Raw genomic sequence first — 18222 nt, 5'->3', positions numbered from 1 at the left:
ACCTCTTTGTGGATTTATGCTACCAGCTCATAATCTAGGACAGTTTCTTCCACAGTTCAAAAATATTTTCACAATTAGCTAGCCGTCTATTTTGTATTACTGCTCACTTGGATGTATGGTACCACAGTGTGCTCAGTTGCCGCCACGTGACGTGAACTACCCCCCCCCCCCCCCCCCCCCCCCCCTCCTCTCCTCTTCCCCATGCAGGCATAGTGGACACAGGCCTTCTTCTCCCTAAGCTGCCACTTTTTTCCTAAAAGGCTCTGTCACCCATCTAATGCTGGAGCTTCCAGCAATGAGCAGCCCCACCCGCAGCGCTTGTTCGGACTGTTCGTGAAGAAGAGACATCATCTTTAAGATATAGAGGGACAGCTGTGTGGCCAATACCTACTTTCAACTTGCAAGTTTTTCCCAAGGTATGGCTTAGCAAACAGTACTTTCATCTGAATATGCTCGAGATTTCCTGATATTCTGAAGTGTTTAATAAAGTACCAACCTCGCTTGAAAAATCATGTAACATTTGACTCGCAATGGTAGTGCAGTGTGGAAGGGATACATGAGAAATTATGAAATAGCTGCTACAACAGTCTAAGGCTCTGCTTAAAAAATTGATGGACTTGTGAAACACAGGAGGAAATAACATTAAATTACATCAACTTAAAACTTTTTTTGTATTTTAACAGGTTCATAATAAAAAGTTCTCATAGATGTATGGAAACCTTATACATATTGTACATTTATGCTGATTTTTAAGTAAAGGCAAAAAACCCCATCCAAACAGGTCTTGAGAGTCCAGTAGCGCCAACAGGCTGCCGTGTCATCCTCAGAAGTAAAGGCAACAACTGAAGGTGAAAATCTTGTCCTTCAAAAACCATTACTTGATTTTGAACTTAAGTCTATATTCTGTTTGTTTATGAGAAACTGTAATGGTTTACCAAGTAAACAAAATAAATCACATTAAACTGACTGCAGCTGTTATCGCAAGAATAAATTGCAGTGGAAAGATCCATTGTGGAGATGGTACCAACAGATGTCACTAGATCACAGGACAAATGAAAGTTCCAGAATTGCATTGAATGATAATTGCAATCATTTATTTATGTATTAATTGCTGTAGTTACATATGGCCTGTATTCTAGAAGATACTGCTCTCTGTGCTTCACTATTGCTCAAGCACAGCACTACAGAGAGGTTGGAAAGGGGGGGCGGCATTGACACAAGTTTGGCTGAGGACTATAATACAGCAGGGTGGGGAGCGGTGAGCGGGCAGTAAATTTTGTGGTGTTGCTAACCATGGGAATCTATACTGTGTATTTTTTCTTTTTATGAACATCTACTATGTTTAATCTACAATTTGCCTAAATCTGTGTTTACTCAGAATCAAAATAACTTTAAAATTTCACAAATACTCAACAATAGTATACAATTCTGCAGGAGTCTATATTGAGGCCCGGGGTGTACTTCTGTAGTTCATGCAGTAATGTTGTTGATGATCACCATGAGTTATGATGGAAACAATAGGGAACATGTCTGTTGCTGGTTCTGCACAACCAAGGAGTGAGCAGCAAGCAGGTGATATATTTGGAAACAACAGACTTTGTAACATTCTCACAATAGCATAGAAGCAAAATCTGTTATGCTTGTTCTCAGGTCCCTCCATAACCACAACCTCTGAAATCACAATATATTCAGAAGAATTTGCCAAATATTTGTGACAACAAAGATATAGTTTGACAACAGTCCTTTGAGGAGGAAGACAATGATGGTTAAAAATAATTTTCACAGCTGTCCTGTTAGGGTGATGATGATGATTGTTCATATTAATGGTACCACAGATGACAGGCTAAGTAAACAAAAAAGCAGTAAACATAATAATTAATGTAAACAATTTCATTTTGTTTATTTTATCACCCCTTGTTCTATCAAAATGTAGACAAGAATAGATGATTTAAGTATAGAACAGGTGTAATGTTAACTTTCTAAGCAGATACCTTCTGTCAGTATAAGTTTGTAATTTTGATTAGACAATATGTTACAAAACTTTTTCTCAAGGAGCATCTAAAAAAAAAAAAAGGGTGTCATCTTCCTTCTTTAATCCATTTTCATTTACACCACAAGCAGTATAACACTAACGCAAGGAGTTGCTAGGTGCAATCTAAGGTGTTAAGTTACATTATTTGCTCTTTTTTCCCCCTACACTGCGAATTATGTGCAAACAATGCAAATGCACAAAACTTTTTGCAAAAAAAATTTAGGGTGAGTTAGTATATACTCCTCAACACATTAGAATACAAAACAAAAGTCACTTCTTCAAAAAAGCATCTGAGCCAAAAAAAGGTCAGCTGAATTCTGTGTATAAATGGAAACTGCAGCTGCAGGTTGCGTGCACATTCATCTGCGGGTGTGACTGCACTCTTCCAAAATCACCTGCTGTGATGTAATACCATGTGTTGCGAGTGTTATAGCTATCATATCATGTTCCATTTACCTTTGTCCATTAAAATCATTGCTTATTGCTGTCCATGTCCTTTTTAGAGTTTGCCTCAAGAAAATGAAGATTAAAAGCACAAAGTTAACTTCAGTAAAACAGTAACTTTTGTACTGGATTTTTTCCTCTCTTTCACATATCTTCATTTTTTGACCACTTAACTCCAGTTCTTAAAGCGATTGTGCTTTACCTTTAGCATAATAGATCCCAAAATTAAAAGAGAATTAATGAGGTTAATTTAAAGTTATTTGTTTACTCTTCTGAAAAACATTTTACCAGAAAAAATACAGCTTGCAGAAGGAGCTTTTTGCTGTTGATATGCAGCTGAAAATCACTCTGAATATTGTCAAATGATTGGGAATGAGTGTGTTTGTAAACTACCCAGAGTCACATACCAGAAGTATCTAAGGTTCCTCAAGTATTATTCTCTTCAATGGAAACTGACCTCTCTCCACATGATACACAAGCTGCCACTGCTCATTGCCTTCACTATTGGTTATGAGACATGTATTTGGGTAAGTGACTATTTCTGGGTAATAGCCTGATGGTGGTATTAGTACCAAAACCTGCAGACAAAATTAAAGTGTAACTGCAGACTAAGGCAATTAGTGTTGTCTGTCATTGTTTAGTCACAGGTAGGTCAGGTACTATTGTGCAAGGAAATCTGGGTCCAGAGAGGGCTGCACAGAATCATCCTATCAATGAGGGGCTGTCCACCATTGAAAATGAAACTGGGCCAATGTGTCACATTGTTGGGAAGAGTACGTGTGTCCTATTTCATAGAGGAGCATGCACAAAAGAGTAGGAGGTCTGTGAATCATCGTCAGTTCAGATTTTGAGGGAGTATCATGCAGAAGTTGCAGTTTGTGGTGTAGACTGGAAAAATGCATACTGTCTAGCCATGTATGTCATTCTTGGATCTTTCCAAAGACTAACAGAGCATATGGGGAAGCAGATCTAACTTGCATAATTTAATTGAACTTCACAAACTGTAGCATTTTGCCAAAATGGTTGTAGCTCTGTAGTTCTGAGCTGAGTAAAAGCTTTCACCCAGAGACTTTGAAGGTCAGTGAGCATTGTAATCCTATCATTTATCCAAAGGAATTGGTAACATTTGGTGGTCCTCATCATATTTAGACTTGTCTCATTAAGTATGTTCACACAGTCTATGGTCTGTTCCCTTTTAAACAGCATTTTGAAGTTATTGACTTGGGAATGTAATTAATACAAACTGCCCTATCCTGGCTGTGCCACATTCCTGCACAGGGGAGAACACATTTTTGAAATTCAAGTGGGTTATTAGTGTGCAGGCAAGAGAGTTGTGCCATAAAAATTATGTTTGTGCCTTTGTGACAGTATGTAAGTGACTATATAACATAATTTTGTTTTCCTAACTGGAAGTGTGTGTGTAAGTGTGTGTGTGTGTGTGTGTGTGTGTGTGTGTGTGTCAGCTAGTCCAGAATTTATTTGTTATCTTATTTTTTATGGCTCCTTTTTGCCAATGTATAATCACTGAAAATGTCATCAACGTTTCATCAAATTTAATATTACTGTAGTTTTTTTATTCTTTTAAGATGTGGATGAAGTGGTGCAGCAACTCAGGCATAGAATTGCAAATGATGGAGGTGATGATGACATAAATAATGCTGAGCCAGCAGAGAAACAGTTAGAGGAAAACCCATCACATTACTCAGAGGATGACAAGTCATGTTCCAGAGAGAGCAAATTTACAAATCTCCAGGAAACAGGTGAGTGTGTACAAATAAGATATCAGTATGAAATATTGGAGTTAGGAACCTAAGCCAATATTTTGCTGCACTTGTTGACTGAGCATAGAATACTGTGAACAGAAGGACATATTACTCGGAAAATTGTTATGTTCGCAAGGAGACACTTCAGCTGATGAACATTTACCTTCAGGAGGCTTCAGCGATATTATTTTTCCACAAGCAAACACATGCCCTAATGTCACATGTGCTGTCATGAACAACTTCAATAGAGAGGTTTTCAGATTCAGATGCTTTATTGGTCATTCAGCATTATTACATGCAATATACTTTGTCAGTTCACTTAACCTATTAATTTTACAAAATAAATTTTTTCATATTTGAGTTGATATTAGGCATTTCTAAAAATTCTTCTAATGAGTAGAAAGGAGTAGTTAACAAGAAATTAGGTACTTTTTCTTTAAATAATTTGTCAGACTTGATTGACACACTCTTAGACAATTTGTTATACACTCCTGGAAATGGAAAAAAGAAAACATTGACACCGGTGTGTCAGACCCACCATACTTGCTCCGGACACTGCGAGAGGGCTGTACAAGCAATGATCACACGCATGGCACAGCGGACACACCAGGAACCGCAGTGTTGGCCGTCGAATGGCGCTAGCTGCGCAGCATTTGTGCACCGCCGCCGTCAGTGTGAGCCAGTTTGCCGTGTCATACGGAGCTCCATCGCAGTCTTTAACACTGGTAGCATGCCGCGACAGCGTGGACGTGAACCGTATGTGCAGTTGACGGACTTTGAGCGAGGGCGTATAGTGGGCATGCGGGAGGCCGGGTGGACGTACCGCCGAATTGCTCAACACGTGGGGCGTGAGGTCTCCACAGTACATCGATGTTGTCGCCAGTGGTCGGCGGAAGGTGCACGTGCCCGTCGACCTGGGACCGGACCGCAGCGACGCACGGATGCACGCCAAGACCATAGGATCCTACGCAGTGCCGTAGGGGACCGCACCGCCACTTCCCAGCAAATTAGGGACACTGTTGCTCCTGGGGTATCGGCGAGGACCATTCGCAACCGTCTCCATGAAGCTGGGCTACGGTCCCGCACACCATTAGGCCGTCTTCCGCTCACGCCCCAACATCGTGCAGCCCGCCTCCAGTGGTGTCGCGACAGGCGTGAATGGAGGGACGAATGGAGACGTGTCGTCTTCAGCGATGAGAGTCGCTTCTGCCTTGGTGCCAATGATGGTCATATGCATGTTTGGCGCCGTGCAGGTGAGAGCCACAATCAGGACTGCATACGACCGAGGGACACAGGGCCAACACCCGGCATCATGGTGTGGGGAGCGATCTCCTACACTGGCCGTACACCACTGGTGATCGTCGAGGGGACACTGAATAGTGCACGGTACATCCAAACCGTCATCGAACCCATCGTTCTACCATTCCTAGACCGGCAAGGGAACTTGCTGTTCCAACAGGACAATGCACGTCCGCATGTATCCCGTGCCACCCAACGTGCTCTAGAAGGTGTAAGTCAACTACCCTGGCCAGCAAGATCTCCGGATCTGTCCCCCATTGAGCATGTTTGGGACTGGATGAAGCGTCGTCTCACGCGGTCTGCACGTCCAGCACGAACGCTGGTCCAACTGAGGCGCCAGGTGGAAATGGCATGGCAAGCCGTTCCACAGGACTACATCCAGCATCTCTACGATCGTCTCCATGGGAGAATAGCAGCCTGCATTGCTGTGAAAGGTGGATATACACTGTACTAGTGCCGACATTGTGCATGCTCTGTTGCCTGTGTCTATGTGCCTGTGGTTCTGTCAGTGTGATCATGTGATGTATCTGACCCCAGGAATGTGTCAATAAAGTTTCCCCTTCCTGGGACAATGAATTCACGGTGTTCTTATTTCAATTTCCAGGAGTGTATATTTTAATGGCCATATACTTATGACTATTGTTAGTTTTAGCTAATCTATTTTGTGACAACAGCAGAGAAGTACAGGTTCTTGTATAGTAGTCATGCCTATGATGTGTTACACTTAAATTAGGTAGTTCAGCAAATATGTAGTTAATGCTGTCAAGAATATATTAATTAATAACTTAAAATTCTATGTTTAATGAACAATGGTTTACATGTCCTATTATCTACCTCAGCCATTACTCTGATTGCTTTCTTCTGGATCACCATAATTTCATGTATTTTTCTGCTGTATCCCCAGAGTATTAACCCATACCTTAAATCAGATTGAAAAAAGGCAAAGTATGCTGTCCTTGTGTACTCAAATGTCACACAACACTTCAGTCTCTTCAACAAATATATAACTCTTGACAACCTAACCACTATGTGATGAACATGAGAGTTCTTAGACTGTTGTCAAGTATGATACCTAAAAACTTTGCCTTTTGTTTTTCAATTTTTGTAGTCTTTGATAAACTGAACCGCATATTGTGGGTCTTAAACCGTGATGTTGCATTTTCTTTTGGCAATTTCATACTACTTACAAGGTTATCAAATACATGGTTTACAGATAGAAAAGTTGTATCATATGCATACATATATGTCTTTACATCTATATTTCCTGGTAAGTCATTAATGTGTACAAGGCAGAGACGTGGTCCCAATTTAGATCCTTGCGGCACTCCATGTTGAACCTCCATGTGTTTGACAGATGACTTTCTGAACTCGCCACCTGTTTCCTTTTATTGACGTATGATTTGATGAGTTTTAAACTTTTATCACATATTCCATAGTGCTCAAGTTTAGAGAGCAAAAGTGAGTGATCAACACAGTCAAAGACTTTGCTCAGATCACATAAGGTTACCTGTGTGTGAGCAGGGTCCTCGAATGCTGCTAAAATGTCTTTGACTAAGAACTCTATGGCATGTATAGCTGACCTTCCTTTTCTGTAATCAAACTGTGATGCACTTAACATATCATTTAGTTGTAGGTACTCATACATCTGCTGATATATTATGCCTTCAAAGACTTTGCTGGTACTGGAATTAGTGAAATTGGTCTGTAGTTTGCAGGATCTAATTTGATACCCTTCTTAAAGACTGAAGTCAGCTTGGATAGTTTGAGAGGATCAGGAAAAACCCCTTCTATGAGACACAGGTTTATAGAGTATGTTAATGGTGCTGCAATTTAATGTATGATTTCTTTCAATAGATACTTTGACATATCAAAAATATCTGTACTGTATGAACTTTTCATTTCTTTGATTATTTTAAGAACTTCATTTGGCATACCTATTTAAAGTGTTTCAATGATAATCTGGCCCTTTTATGATTTAGGTTTGAACTCTTAAGATAATCTATATATGTTACTTTGGGTGTACTGATCAACTTTTTGATATCACCAGCACAGCTTACAAAGTATTTGTTGAATGCATCTGCTGGTATTAGGACTGTCTTGTCAAATTTTCTGACTTCACCTTTAACAGTATTAATTACTGACCAAGCTGTTTTGCATTGATTTTTACTATTTTTTATAAGATATGTGTTGTATATTTGTTTCGCCAATTGTAACTCTTTCTTATACAGTTTCTTAGTGGTTTTTTCAAGATCCTTAATTTCATTAGAATTATTTACTTTGACAAGGCGCTTCAACTGCAGTAGCTTATTTTTTAGATTCTCCAGTTCTTTGGTGTACCACAATTTACCCTTTCTTGTTTTATGATATTTCTTCTGAACAAGAAAGGCTTTTAAAGTACATATTAAGTAATTGTGGAATGTTTCGTAAACTGTTTGGGCACTGGAATCACAAAAAAAAAAAAGTGTGTGAAATCTTATGGCACTTAACTGCTAAGGTCATCAGTCCCTAAGCTTACACACTACTTAACCTAAATTACCCTAAGGATGAACACACACACCCTTGCCTGAGGGAGGACTCGAACCTCCACCAGGATCAGCCACACAGTCTATGACTACAGCGCCTTAGACCGCTCGGCTAATTCCGTGCAGCACTGGAATCACAGTTTTGAAATAATTTGTCCCAGTTAGCTATGCTCAGGTGGCGTGTTAGTTTTCTGAGATTGTGTTTTGTTAATATTAAGGAATTAGATTTAGTTCACTTTTGTGCAGCCTTGCTCTCATCCCCTTTTATAAAATGTCTTAATCTACTGTTAACATGGAGTGTTCTGAGAAAACAAATTCCTTTACCTTGGTGGAGTACATATCATGAGCACATTGACAAAAGCATTATCCAAGCACACTTTTAGTCTTGTTGGTTCTGAATTTACGTGATGGAAGTTGTGCTGCCTTACCATATTCAGTAACTTATTTACACTGGGTTTGTTACATGTTACATCAAAGCTTGAATTAAAGTCTCCCCCAATTACAGTTACGTATTGTTTCCACTTCGTTATGTAGCAGAGTACACTGTCTAAATTATCTAAAAAAGTTTTATCATCTGAGTCATGGGAATGGTAGATACATACTATGATAAGTTTCATTATATCACATATGATCCCGGTAATTTCAAAGTCTTTCTCTACACATGCCCAACTAAGATCTAGTGCTCTACACTATTGACTGTTGACCTCGGTAGTAAATTCTTCAGATATCATACTGTGGCGAAATATGTTTATAGAATGGAGGGCTGTGTTTATTTGACTGACACAGTTGAGTTGATATTCCTTTTTACAAATTTGGTGGCAACTGTAGCAAGTGTGTGGAGCTTCTGGTACCACTTCTTCCTAGCAACAAGGGAGTAACTGCACCATAGGAAGCCTACATCTACATCTATACTCTGCATATATTTGTATTTATTTATCATCCAGGGGCACCTTATATACAAGATGTATTGGGGCATTTAACAGAATTTATTGTATGTACTTCATAGTTTTAAAATAAATTTAAATTATTAAAAGCAAATAAAGATTTCAATTTATTGTCTGAGACAGATCATTGAAACTGTAGAAGCATTCATCCATCTGGTAATTTTTTACTTCATGCTCCAGTTTCTGGTTTTTGATACATAGGGAATGTGGAGGTCTTACAATGCCTTGTATTATGATTTTGGTAGCTACAGTTGGTTTGAAGGTGACAGTGGATTTTGCTGATCATTTTCAGGCATTTTAAAATAAATATCGTTAGTATTGTTATTATCTTTAGCTGTTTAAATAAGGGTCTACAGTGTGTTTGCAGTGGGCTATGAATCATTATATGAATAGCTCTTTTCTGTAAAATAAAAATTTCTTTTAATCTTAACTTGGTTTTGCGCCAAAAACTTACGCCGTAGCTTGCAACTGGCTGGAAGTAACCAAAATACACAGCTCTAATACATTCTGGGCCATGTACCTAGTTTCTGAGTAAGATACACACCATGTTCATTCCAGTTTAACTGTTGGTCAGTCTGCATTCCCAGAAACTTTCGATTTCACACCCCTTGATTCCTCCCTCATTTCAACATCCTGCTTCCACGAAGGCTCATAAGAAACAAAGTTCCTCTCGTTCTCCACCACGGCATGTCTCATCTACAGTGCCACCCAGCAGTAACCGACCTCAGCTATCTTCCATGTCACCGAGACTCACTGCTGGTGACTGATCAACTGGCCAATCACTGGCTGCAGGAGCTGCCCCTGAACAACCTATGGATCAGGATCTTCGGCCTTTGGCTGAATGCTGTTCCACGCCATTGGCCACTGGCTGTCAGCGATCGTTGAGCTGATGGAAACCGTGGTGAGATCCTTCCATTTTCTGTGGAATTCGAGCCAACTGGGATGAATTGTTGATCCTCATACCATCCTACTCCCTGGTCATCTTCTCTCTTCAGGAAACAAAGCTACGTCCCCACTATCGCTTTGTTTTTCCCTCTTTTCCAATCTGTCTGGTTTGATCTCCCCTCTGTTGATGGCACTCCTGCACCCGGGGGACTTATGATTCTTCTCCATGATACTGTCCATTATCACCCAATCCCCTTAAACAGTTCCGTCCAAGCTGTCACTGTCCATCTTTACCTCTCTGGGTACACATTCTCTCTTCATACCATATACATTCCATCGTCCACACCAGTGGCAAGAGCCGATCTCCTTCATCTCCTTGATCAACCTCCACCCGCCTAGTTGCTGGTTGGGGACTTCAGTGCCCCCTACCTGCTATGGGGATCTCTGCGTCCTTGTCCGCAAGGCTCTCTATTGATTGACCTCTTCCACCAAGCGGATATTGTTTGCCTCAACAATGGGGAACCTACATTTTTGTCTGCCTCCACATCCAACATGTCTCATTTTGACCTTGTACTGTTCAGCTAGCTCGGCACTTTGAATGGTTTGCTCTTGCTGATACACACTTGAGTGACCATTTTCCATGTGTCCTTTGATTACCGCCACGACTGCCATCTATGTGCCCAAGATGCTGGAAGTTTTCCCAAGCCGATTGGACACTTTTCTCCTTTCCAGCGACATTCGGGACCATCAATTTCCTAGCATCCATGATCAGGTCACTCTTGTCACAGAAGTTATTCTTACAACTGCAGAATGTTCAATACCTCCCCTTTGCCCCAGTGTCCCCAAGTTCCTTAGTGGAACGAGGTATGCCGTAATGCGATACGTGAGCAGTGATGTGCTCTTCGCGTTTTCTGCCACCATCCTACATTGGCCGACTGCATCCTCTATAAGCAGTTATGTGCGCGATGCTGTCACATCATCCGCAATAGCAAGAAGGCAAGCTGGGACTTCTTTACCATCTCCTTTAACACCTTCACTCCCTTATCTGTAGTTTGGAGTTGAATTCGATGGTTATCTGGCAAGTCTAGTTTCTCCCTGATCTCTGGGCTCACTGTCGCACTTGATGCCTTAGTGGACCCAATTGCAATTTCTAACTCATTGGGTCAACACTTTGCTGAGATTTTGAGCTCTTCAAATTACCTGCCAGCCTTTCTCCTGAAGAAACGAGCAGCGAAAGTGCAACCTCATGTTTTCTCCTCTGAAAATAGTGAAAGTCATAATACTGCTTTCTCTATGCGAGAACTCCAGCATGCACTCTCTTCCTCTCGCTCTTCTGCCCCAGGACTGTATGGCATCCACATACAAATGTTGCTGCATTTATCATACCGTAATCTGCGTTAACTCCTTTGCCTTTATAATCAAATTTGGACCAACAGTACCTTTCCCAAAAGAAGGCAGGAAGCTATTGCCATTCCTGTTCCGAAACCTGGAAAGGATAAACATCTTCCCTCTAACTATCACCCCATATCTCTCACGAGTAGTGTATGTAACATTCTGGAGCATATGGTGAATTGCCATTTAGGCTGGTGGGTGGAGTCCTGAAATCTTTTAACACCTGCCCAGTGCGGTTTCCGAAAGCACCGTTCTGCAGTTGACCAAGAAGGTTGCTCTTTCCACTTACATCATGAACAATTTTCTCAGGAAACGCCAAATGGGAGCAATATTTTTTGATCTGGAGAGAGCCTACAATACCTGTTGGAGGACAGGCATGCTCTGCACACTGGTCTCTTGGGGCTTTCGAGGTCGGCTACCCCATTTTCTTCATGAATTTATGACAGAGCGCACATTTAAGGTGCGGATGAACACTACTCTTTCCCGTACTTTCTCCCAAGAAAACGGAGTGCCCCAGGGCTCTATGCTAAGTGTTGTACTGTTTGCCATTGCCTTAAATCCAATTATGGATTGTCTCCTTCCTGTTGTCTCAAGCTCCCTCTTTGTTGATGATTTTGCAATCTACTACAGCTCTCAATGGAACAGCCTTCTTGAACGACGTCTTCAAGGGTGTCTCGATCGCCTCCACTCATGGAACATTGAAACCGGCTTCTGCTTTTCTCCCAGTAAGACCGTCTGTGTAAATTTTTGGCATTGTACGGAGTTTCCTCTGCCTTCCCTACATCAAAGCCCTGTTGACCTTCCATTTGCAGACATCGCCAAATTCTTGGGACTTATGTTTGACAGAGAACTGTGCTGGGCTTCCCCCATTTCATATCTTTCGGTTCGCTGTCTTCGATCACTCAACACACTCTGTTTTCTGAGTGGTACCTCCTGGTGGGGAGTGAACCGAGTGGTCCTTCTCCGCCTGTATCGCCCCTTAGTGCACTTGAAATTGGACTATGGAAGTGTAGTTTTTTGGATTTCGTTTAGCGTCTGGAGCTTTTTATATCAGCCCCGTGGAAAGCCTTTATGCTGAGACTGCTGAACCTCCGCTGTCCAGTAAGCGAGCTGTCCATCTGAGTCAATGTGCTTTTCAGCTGTCTTCCATGCCTGTTCCCAGTCATTAATAAAGTATGGAATGTGTATAATTTAATTTAAAGAATTTATTGACATCTTGGCAAACTGATCATTTACAGATAAGAGTCATACAGATATTGAAGTCTTGCTGGATCAGTCATGAACCTCTTCTGTTTGTGATTAGTGATACTTGTGCTAGCTTCTTGGCAATTGAGGCCGGTTAAGACTTCTGCATTTCTCATATACTCTGATTGACATATAACTTGTGTTTCTGATGCATTACACTAGACAGTCCACCAATGCATAATTAATTTGTATAAGGAAAGAAATTTTAGTACAGTCCTTTTCACTTCAATTGTGTGAACTCATCCTAGGATACTTCAGGGAGTAATCTGAAGTAACAGCAATCTCATTTCTATATTGTAAAATGTTTAAACTCTTATGGTTTCAGATGCAGAAAGTAGAAACAACTGCTCTTGTAATAGTGAAGTATCAGCCAAACATGATGCCCATGTTGAAGATGAGACTGCAGTAAGAAACTTTCAAAATCTCAGAGATATGGATATGGATAATGCACTTAATGTTGAAAACATTTTGTCTTGTCTGAAAAGTTTACAGTGTCCTTTTGTTTGGAAGCCTGATAAAGAAGTAGAGATGCATCCAAGAGGCGAAATTCCAATTAATTTAGCTCAACATTTAACAGGTAGGTTAATATAACAGTGATCATAAAATCCATTTACAGGGCAGTGTTCTTTAACTTGTAACTGTATGACTGTACGTGAAAAATTAAAATTGTGTTCGTTTCATTATCCCCTTTCTTCAGCAGAACTATAACTTGAGCACATTTCAGCCAATAATGATACATAGCAGTGGTAAGTGACTTATTACACAAGTAACTTTGAATAATAGTGTTTTTGTTATTGTGATCTTTAGTCCAAATACTGATTTGATGTGGCTCTTCACACAACTGTGTTCTGTGTAAACCTCTTCATTTTTGAATAACTGCTGCAGCCTACGTCCATTTGAACGTGCTCACTGTATTTGACTCTCGATCTGCCTCAACAGTTTTATTGCCCACACTTCTCTTCTGTAAATCTGTTGTCTCTGTCTTTTGTATTTGAACATGCTAATCTCCAAAAGTACTAGACATATTTTCATTTCACAAGTAACTTGAACATTGCTTGGGGTACAGTAAAGGGTTAGCTCATCAAAAGCAGATCACAGAAAAGTGATATTGTGATTTAAAGTTTTACTAAAATTTTCTGTCTGTCTGTCCATCTGTCTGTCAGAACATGCTAATCTCCAAAACTACTACGTAGCTGGATTTTTATGGGGTTTTCATGGTAACTTAAGAAAAGCTAGGCACACTGTGTAGGCTGTAGTTCATCAAAAATGTATAATAGAAAAAGAAGATATTTGTACATATTATAAAAGTTAGGTACATATGTTCCACATCTCCTCCAAAATCACTGGATCAATATCAGCCAAACTTGGTGCACATGTTACTTGCTGTCTGGAAAGAATCGCTGTGGTAAAAATCCTATTAAAGTGGTAAGGGAGGTGGGAGTGAAAGAGAAGCATAAGCAAAGACGTGTGACTACCCAAATTTTTTTCATCCGGTAATTGAGAACTTGAGTACTTAGTGACTTGCAACAAACATTACACATAATTTGAAATCTTTGTGAAACTTTAACTTGCTGTCAGCCCCATCATAAGGATGAACATAACGACGAAAGGAAAAAAGTTTATCACTTACCATATTTTTGCTGTTCATTTTTGCATCAGACATGACACTTTAATTTATTACTTTACTAAAAATGTATTCATGACGCAATTTTCAGACAGTGTTCACATATACTCCTGACTGTACCTGTGAAATTATATCATGGTTTGACACATTGTTCAGGATGTATGATGTCATAAGCACTGAGATGTGCAAAAAACTGCACATGATGTGCAAAAAACTGCACATCATGGATAATGTTTAAATTTATTATTACTAACCTGCAGTACCAATTTCAGAGAAATTTGGTAAGGAGATACCTTGAGCCTTGAGGAAGAACATAGGCTGCCTTAGAATGTGCAGTACAAGATACTTTTTGATTTGAAGAATATGATGTGAATTAGGAGAAAAAAATTACTCTTTGAAAAAGCTGTTTGCTCTGTGACTTCTGAACTTTATCATATCTGTGAAAATGCTTTTCTTGGTTGATACATGTTACATGATGTGATTGAAAGTAATGAATACAATGCTTATACAATCTTCAGTGCGTTTAATCCATACTTCCATGCTATTGTTGGATAATATACACAATGCGGTGTGGCTACAATGCATACTATTTGGTAATTGAGAATGAGAGCTCTTTTTTGACTTGCAAGAAACTTTACACATAATTTCAAACCATTCTGAAAATATTTCTACCTTATAACTTCCACAAAATAATGCAAATGAAAAAGTTTATCACTTACTCTATTTTCCCTACTCTTGGAGTAAAACTGTCACATCAGGCATGACATTTTAATGTATTACTTCTTTACTACTAAATAGTCACGACACATTTTTCAGGCAGTGTTCATATATAGCACTGAATACAAGTACAAAATTATATCATAGTACATCACATAGTTCAGGAGATGTGGCGTCATAAATACTGAGATGCATGAAAAACTTCCTGACATATGAATTTATTACTTCTTCTGTACTAACTCTATTTGCAACACGTTTAGCAGACAGTAACCACATATGCCGCTGAATGCACGTACAAATTTATATCATTGTGCAGCACAGAGAGAGGGGAAGGAGGAGATGGACAGGAAGAGGGGATGGAGGAGGTGGGAAATGGGGAGAAGGAGATGGACAAAGAGGGGGACAAGCAGAGGAGATAGACAGGGAGAGTTGAAGGAGGAGACTTATGATTTGAAATAAATACATGCCGGGCACTCAGCTAGCGCTGGATAATTCCATTATTTCTCAGAATATGTCTTATCAACTGATCCATTCTTCTAGTCTAGTTATGCCACAAATTTAATTTTTCTTCAGTTCTATTCAATACTTCCTCATTAGTTACATGATCTACCCATCTAATCTTCAGCACCACATTTCAAAAGCTTCTATTCTCTTGTCTGAACTTCTTATCATCCATTTTTCACTTCTGTTACAATGCTATGCTCCGGAAAAGTACTTTCAGGAAAGTCTTCCTAACACTTAAATTTATTTTTGATGTTAACAAACTTACCTTATTCAGTAATGCTTTCCGTGCTATTGCCAGTCTTCATTTTACATCCTCTCTAATTTGGTCATTGTTGGTTATTTTACTGCCCAAGTAGCATAACTTATCTCCTACTTTTAGTGAATGATTACCTAATCTAATTTCTTCATCATCTACGTGTACTAAAACAACATGACTACTGTGCAATTTATACTAAAGTACCTGGCAGAGGGCTCATCAAACCATTTTCACTCTGTTGTATTTACTTTCCACTCTTGAATAGTGCACGGGAAAAACCAAAGCTTAAATCTGTCTGTTTAAACTCTGATTTCTCTTATTTTATTACAGTGATCATTCCTCACTTTGGAGGTTAGTGTTGACAAATTTTCACATTTGGAGGAGAAGGTTGGAGATTGAATTTTCATGAAAGATGTCACTGCTGCAAAAAAAGCCCAACTCATGTATTGTGTATGTGATGCTCTCTCCAATATTTCACTATAATATAAAATTAGCTGCCCTTGTTTGAACTTTTTCGATGTCATCCATCAATCCTATCTAGTATGGATTAATATTGCACTCCAATACTCTAGCTGAAGACAGACAAGCATAAAGTAGAAATTCTCTTTAGGGCATTTGTTGCACTTTGATATATCAATGAAATGCAATCTTTAGTTCGCCTTTCACGTCACGTTGCCTGTATGATAGTTCCAATTTAAGCTTTTTGTAATTATTATTCATTGGTATTTAGCTTAATGGACAGCCTTTAAATTTGTGTGATTTATCATGTAACTGAAATTTAACTGATTCCTTTTACTGCCCATTGGATGACCTCACACTTTTAATTATTTACGACCAATTGCCACTTTTCACATTGTACAGATTTCTTACCTCAATCATTTTGCAATTAAATGAAACTTTTTGGTACCAGAGACCCTTACAAATCTTAATATTTGTGATGCTAGTTAGGGTAGTCTGTGCATTTGTGCAAGACGACTGTGCAAGGGTGACACAGTTGTTAGTGCTTCTCCCAGAGAGCAGGAGACATCGGTTCAAATTGTGGCATTGGTATAAATTTTCATTTGTCACTTCAATCTGCACATAAAAATGATTTTGCAATTAGTTTTGATCTTCTGATGACTTTAATAGATTGTAAATGACAGCTTCATCTGAAAACAATCTAAGATGATTGCTCAGATTGTCTCCCAAATTTATATAGATTAGAATCAGCAGAGGACCTATATCATTTCTTTGAGAAACACCAGATATCACTTCTGTGTTACTCAATGACTTTTCATCAATTACTGCAAACTGTGAACTTTCTGACAAGAATTCACGAATCCAGTTGCACAACTCAGATGATATTCCATAGGCATGCAATTTGATTAAAAGCTGCTTGTGAGGAACGGTGTCAAAAATCCTTCTGCAATTTGACATCAGAGAGGAGGGGTTAAATACATTTGGTGATGGCATGTTTGTTGCTGCTGGTAGCAGTCTACCTTATAATTGTAGTAGACATTTCCTGTGACTTACTAAGGGTAGAGGCTACACTTGACAACCAGATTGAATTAATACACTGCTTAAAAAAAGCTAAGGAACAGAGACGTTGTTGGATAGGAATAATCACAGGCAATGGAACAACACGAAACACAGTCCATACATAATAGAGGTAGTGTGGCGAGTTTACAACAAAAAATGGTACATATTTTGCGACATGGGAAAGCAGGTAACAGACATAAATAGTGTTCATGTTTGACACAAGTCAGACTCCCAACATAAAGGTTGATATCAGACTATAAGTCAATAATATGCTCTCCTTGGACACTAATGCACATTTTGCATCTGTTATGCCTGCTGCCTACCAAACTGTTGAGAATTCCTTGGGGGATATTGTTCCACTCACACTCCTCTCTCAAGGCAGTTTCCAGTTCTTGCACGGTTCGGAGAGAGGGTGTTCATTTAGAAACTTGTCTGCCAAGAGCATATTGGGCATGCTCTTTAGGGTTTAGGTCTGGATAGTATGCATGCCACTTCATACAATCAGTATCTTCAATTCCCAGTGTATCTGACAACACATACATCCTGTGTGGGCGGGCACTCTTATCTGTGAACAGAAAATCAGGACCAGTGACACCCCTAAACAGACTGACATGATCCATAATAATCTCCCTGCAAAGCTGCTGTGCTGTAATGTAACCTAGCGCAAAGATGTGCAGCAGTGTTTGACCATTGTGCATGATGCCTGGCCACACCATAACACCTAAACCATACCAAAGACATTCATGAATATGCTGTGGTGTGTAGCATGTTCCCCTCTATCCACACTAAATTGGTGGCCATAATCACTTGCAACAGTGAAGCAGGATTCTTTGGAGAACATCACTCTGGACCACTGCTGATTACCCCAACCAAGATGCTCCCTACACCAATGAACTCTTTCTCAATGGTGGTGTGGTTGACATGGAATGCATTTAAAAGGCTTCCGTGCATACAAACCACCCTGACTTCATGGCCACAAAATTGTTCTGGAAGAGACACATGCCATGGTTGCAAGGTCTACATCGATCTGCCAAGGAAACTAGGCCTAAGTATCAACCTTCCAGTGGGGTGGTGGTC

Source organism: Schistocerca serialis, chromosome 6, assembly GCF_023864345.2.
Source record: "Schistocerca serialis cubense isolate TAMUIC-IGC-003099 chromosome 6, iqSchSeri2.2, whole genome shotgun sequence".
NCBI lineage: Eukaryota > Metazoa > Arthropoda > Insecta > Orthoptera > Acrididae > Schistocerca > Schistocerca serialis.
This window is presented reverse-complemented; position numbering follows the sequence as displayed.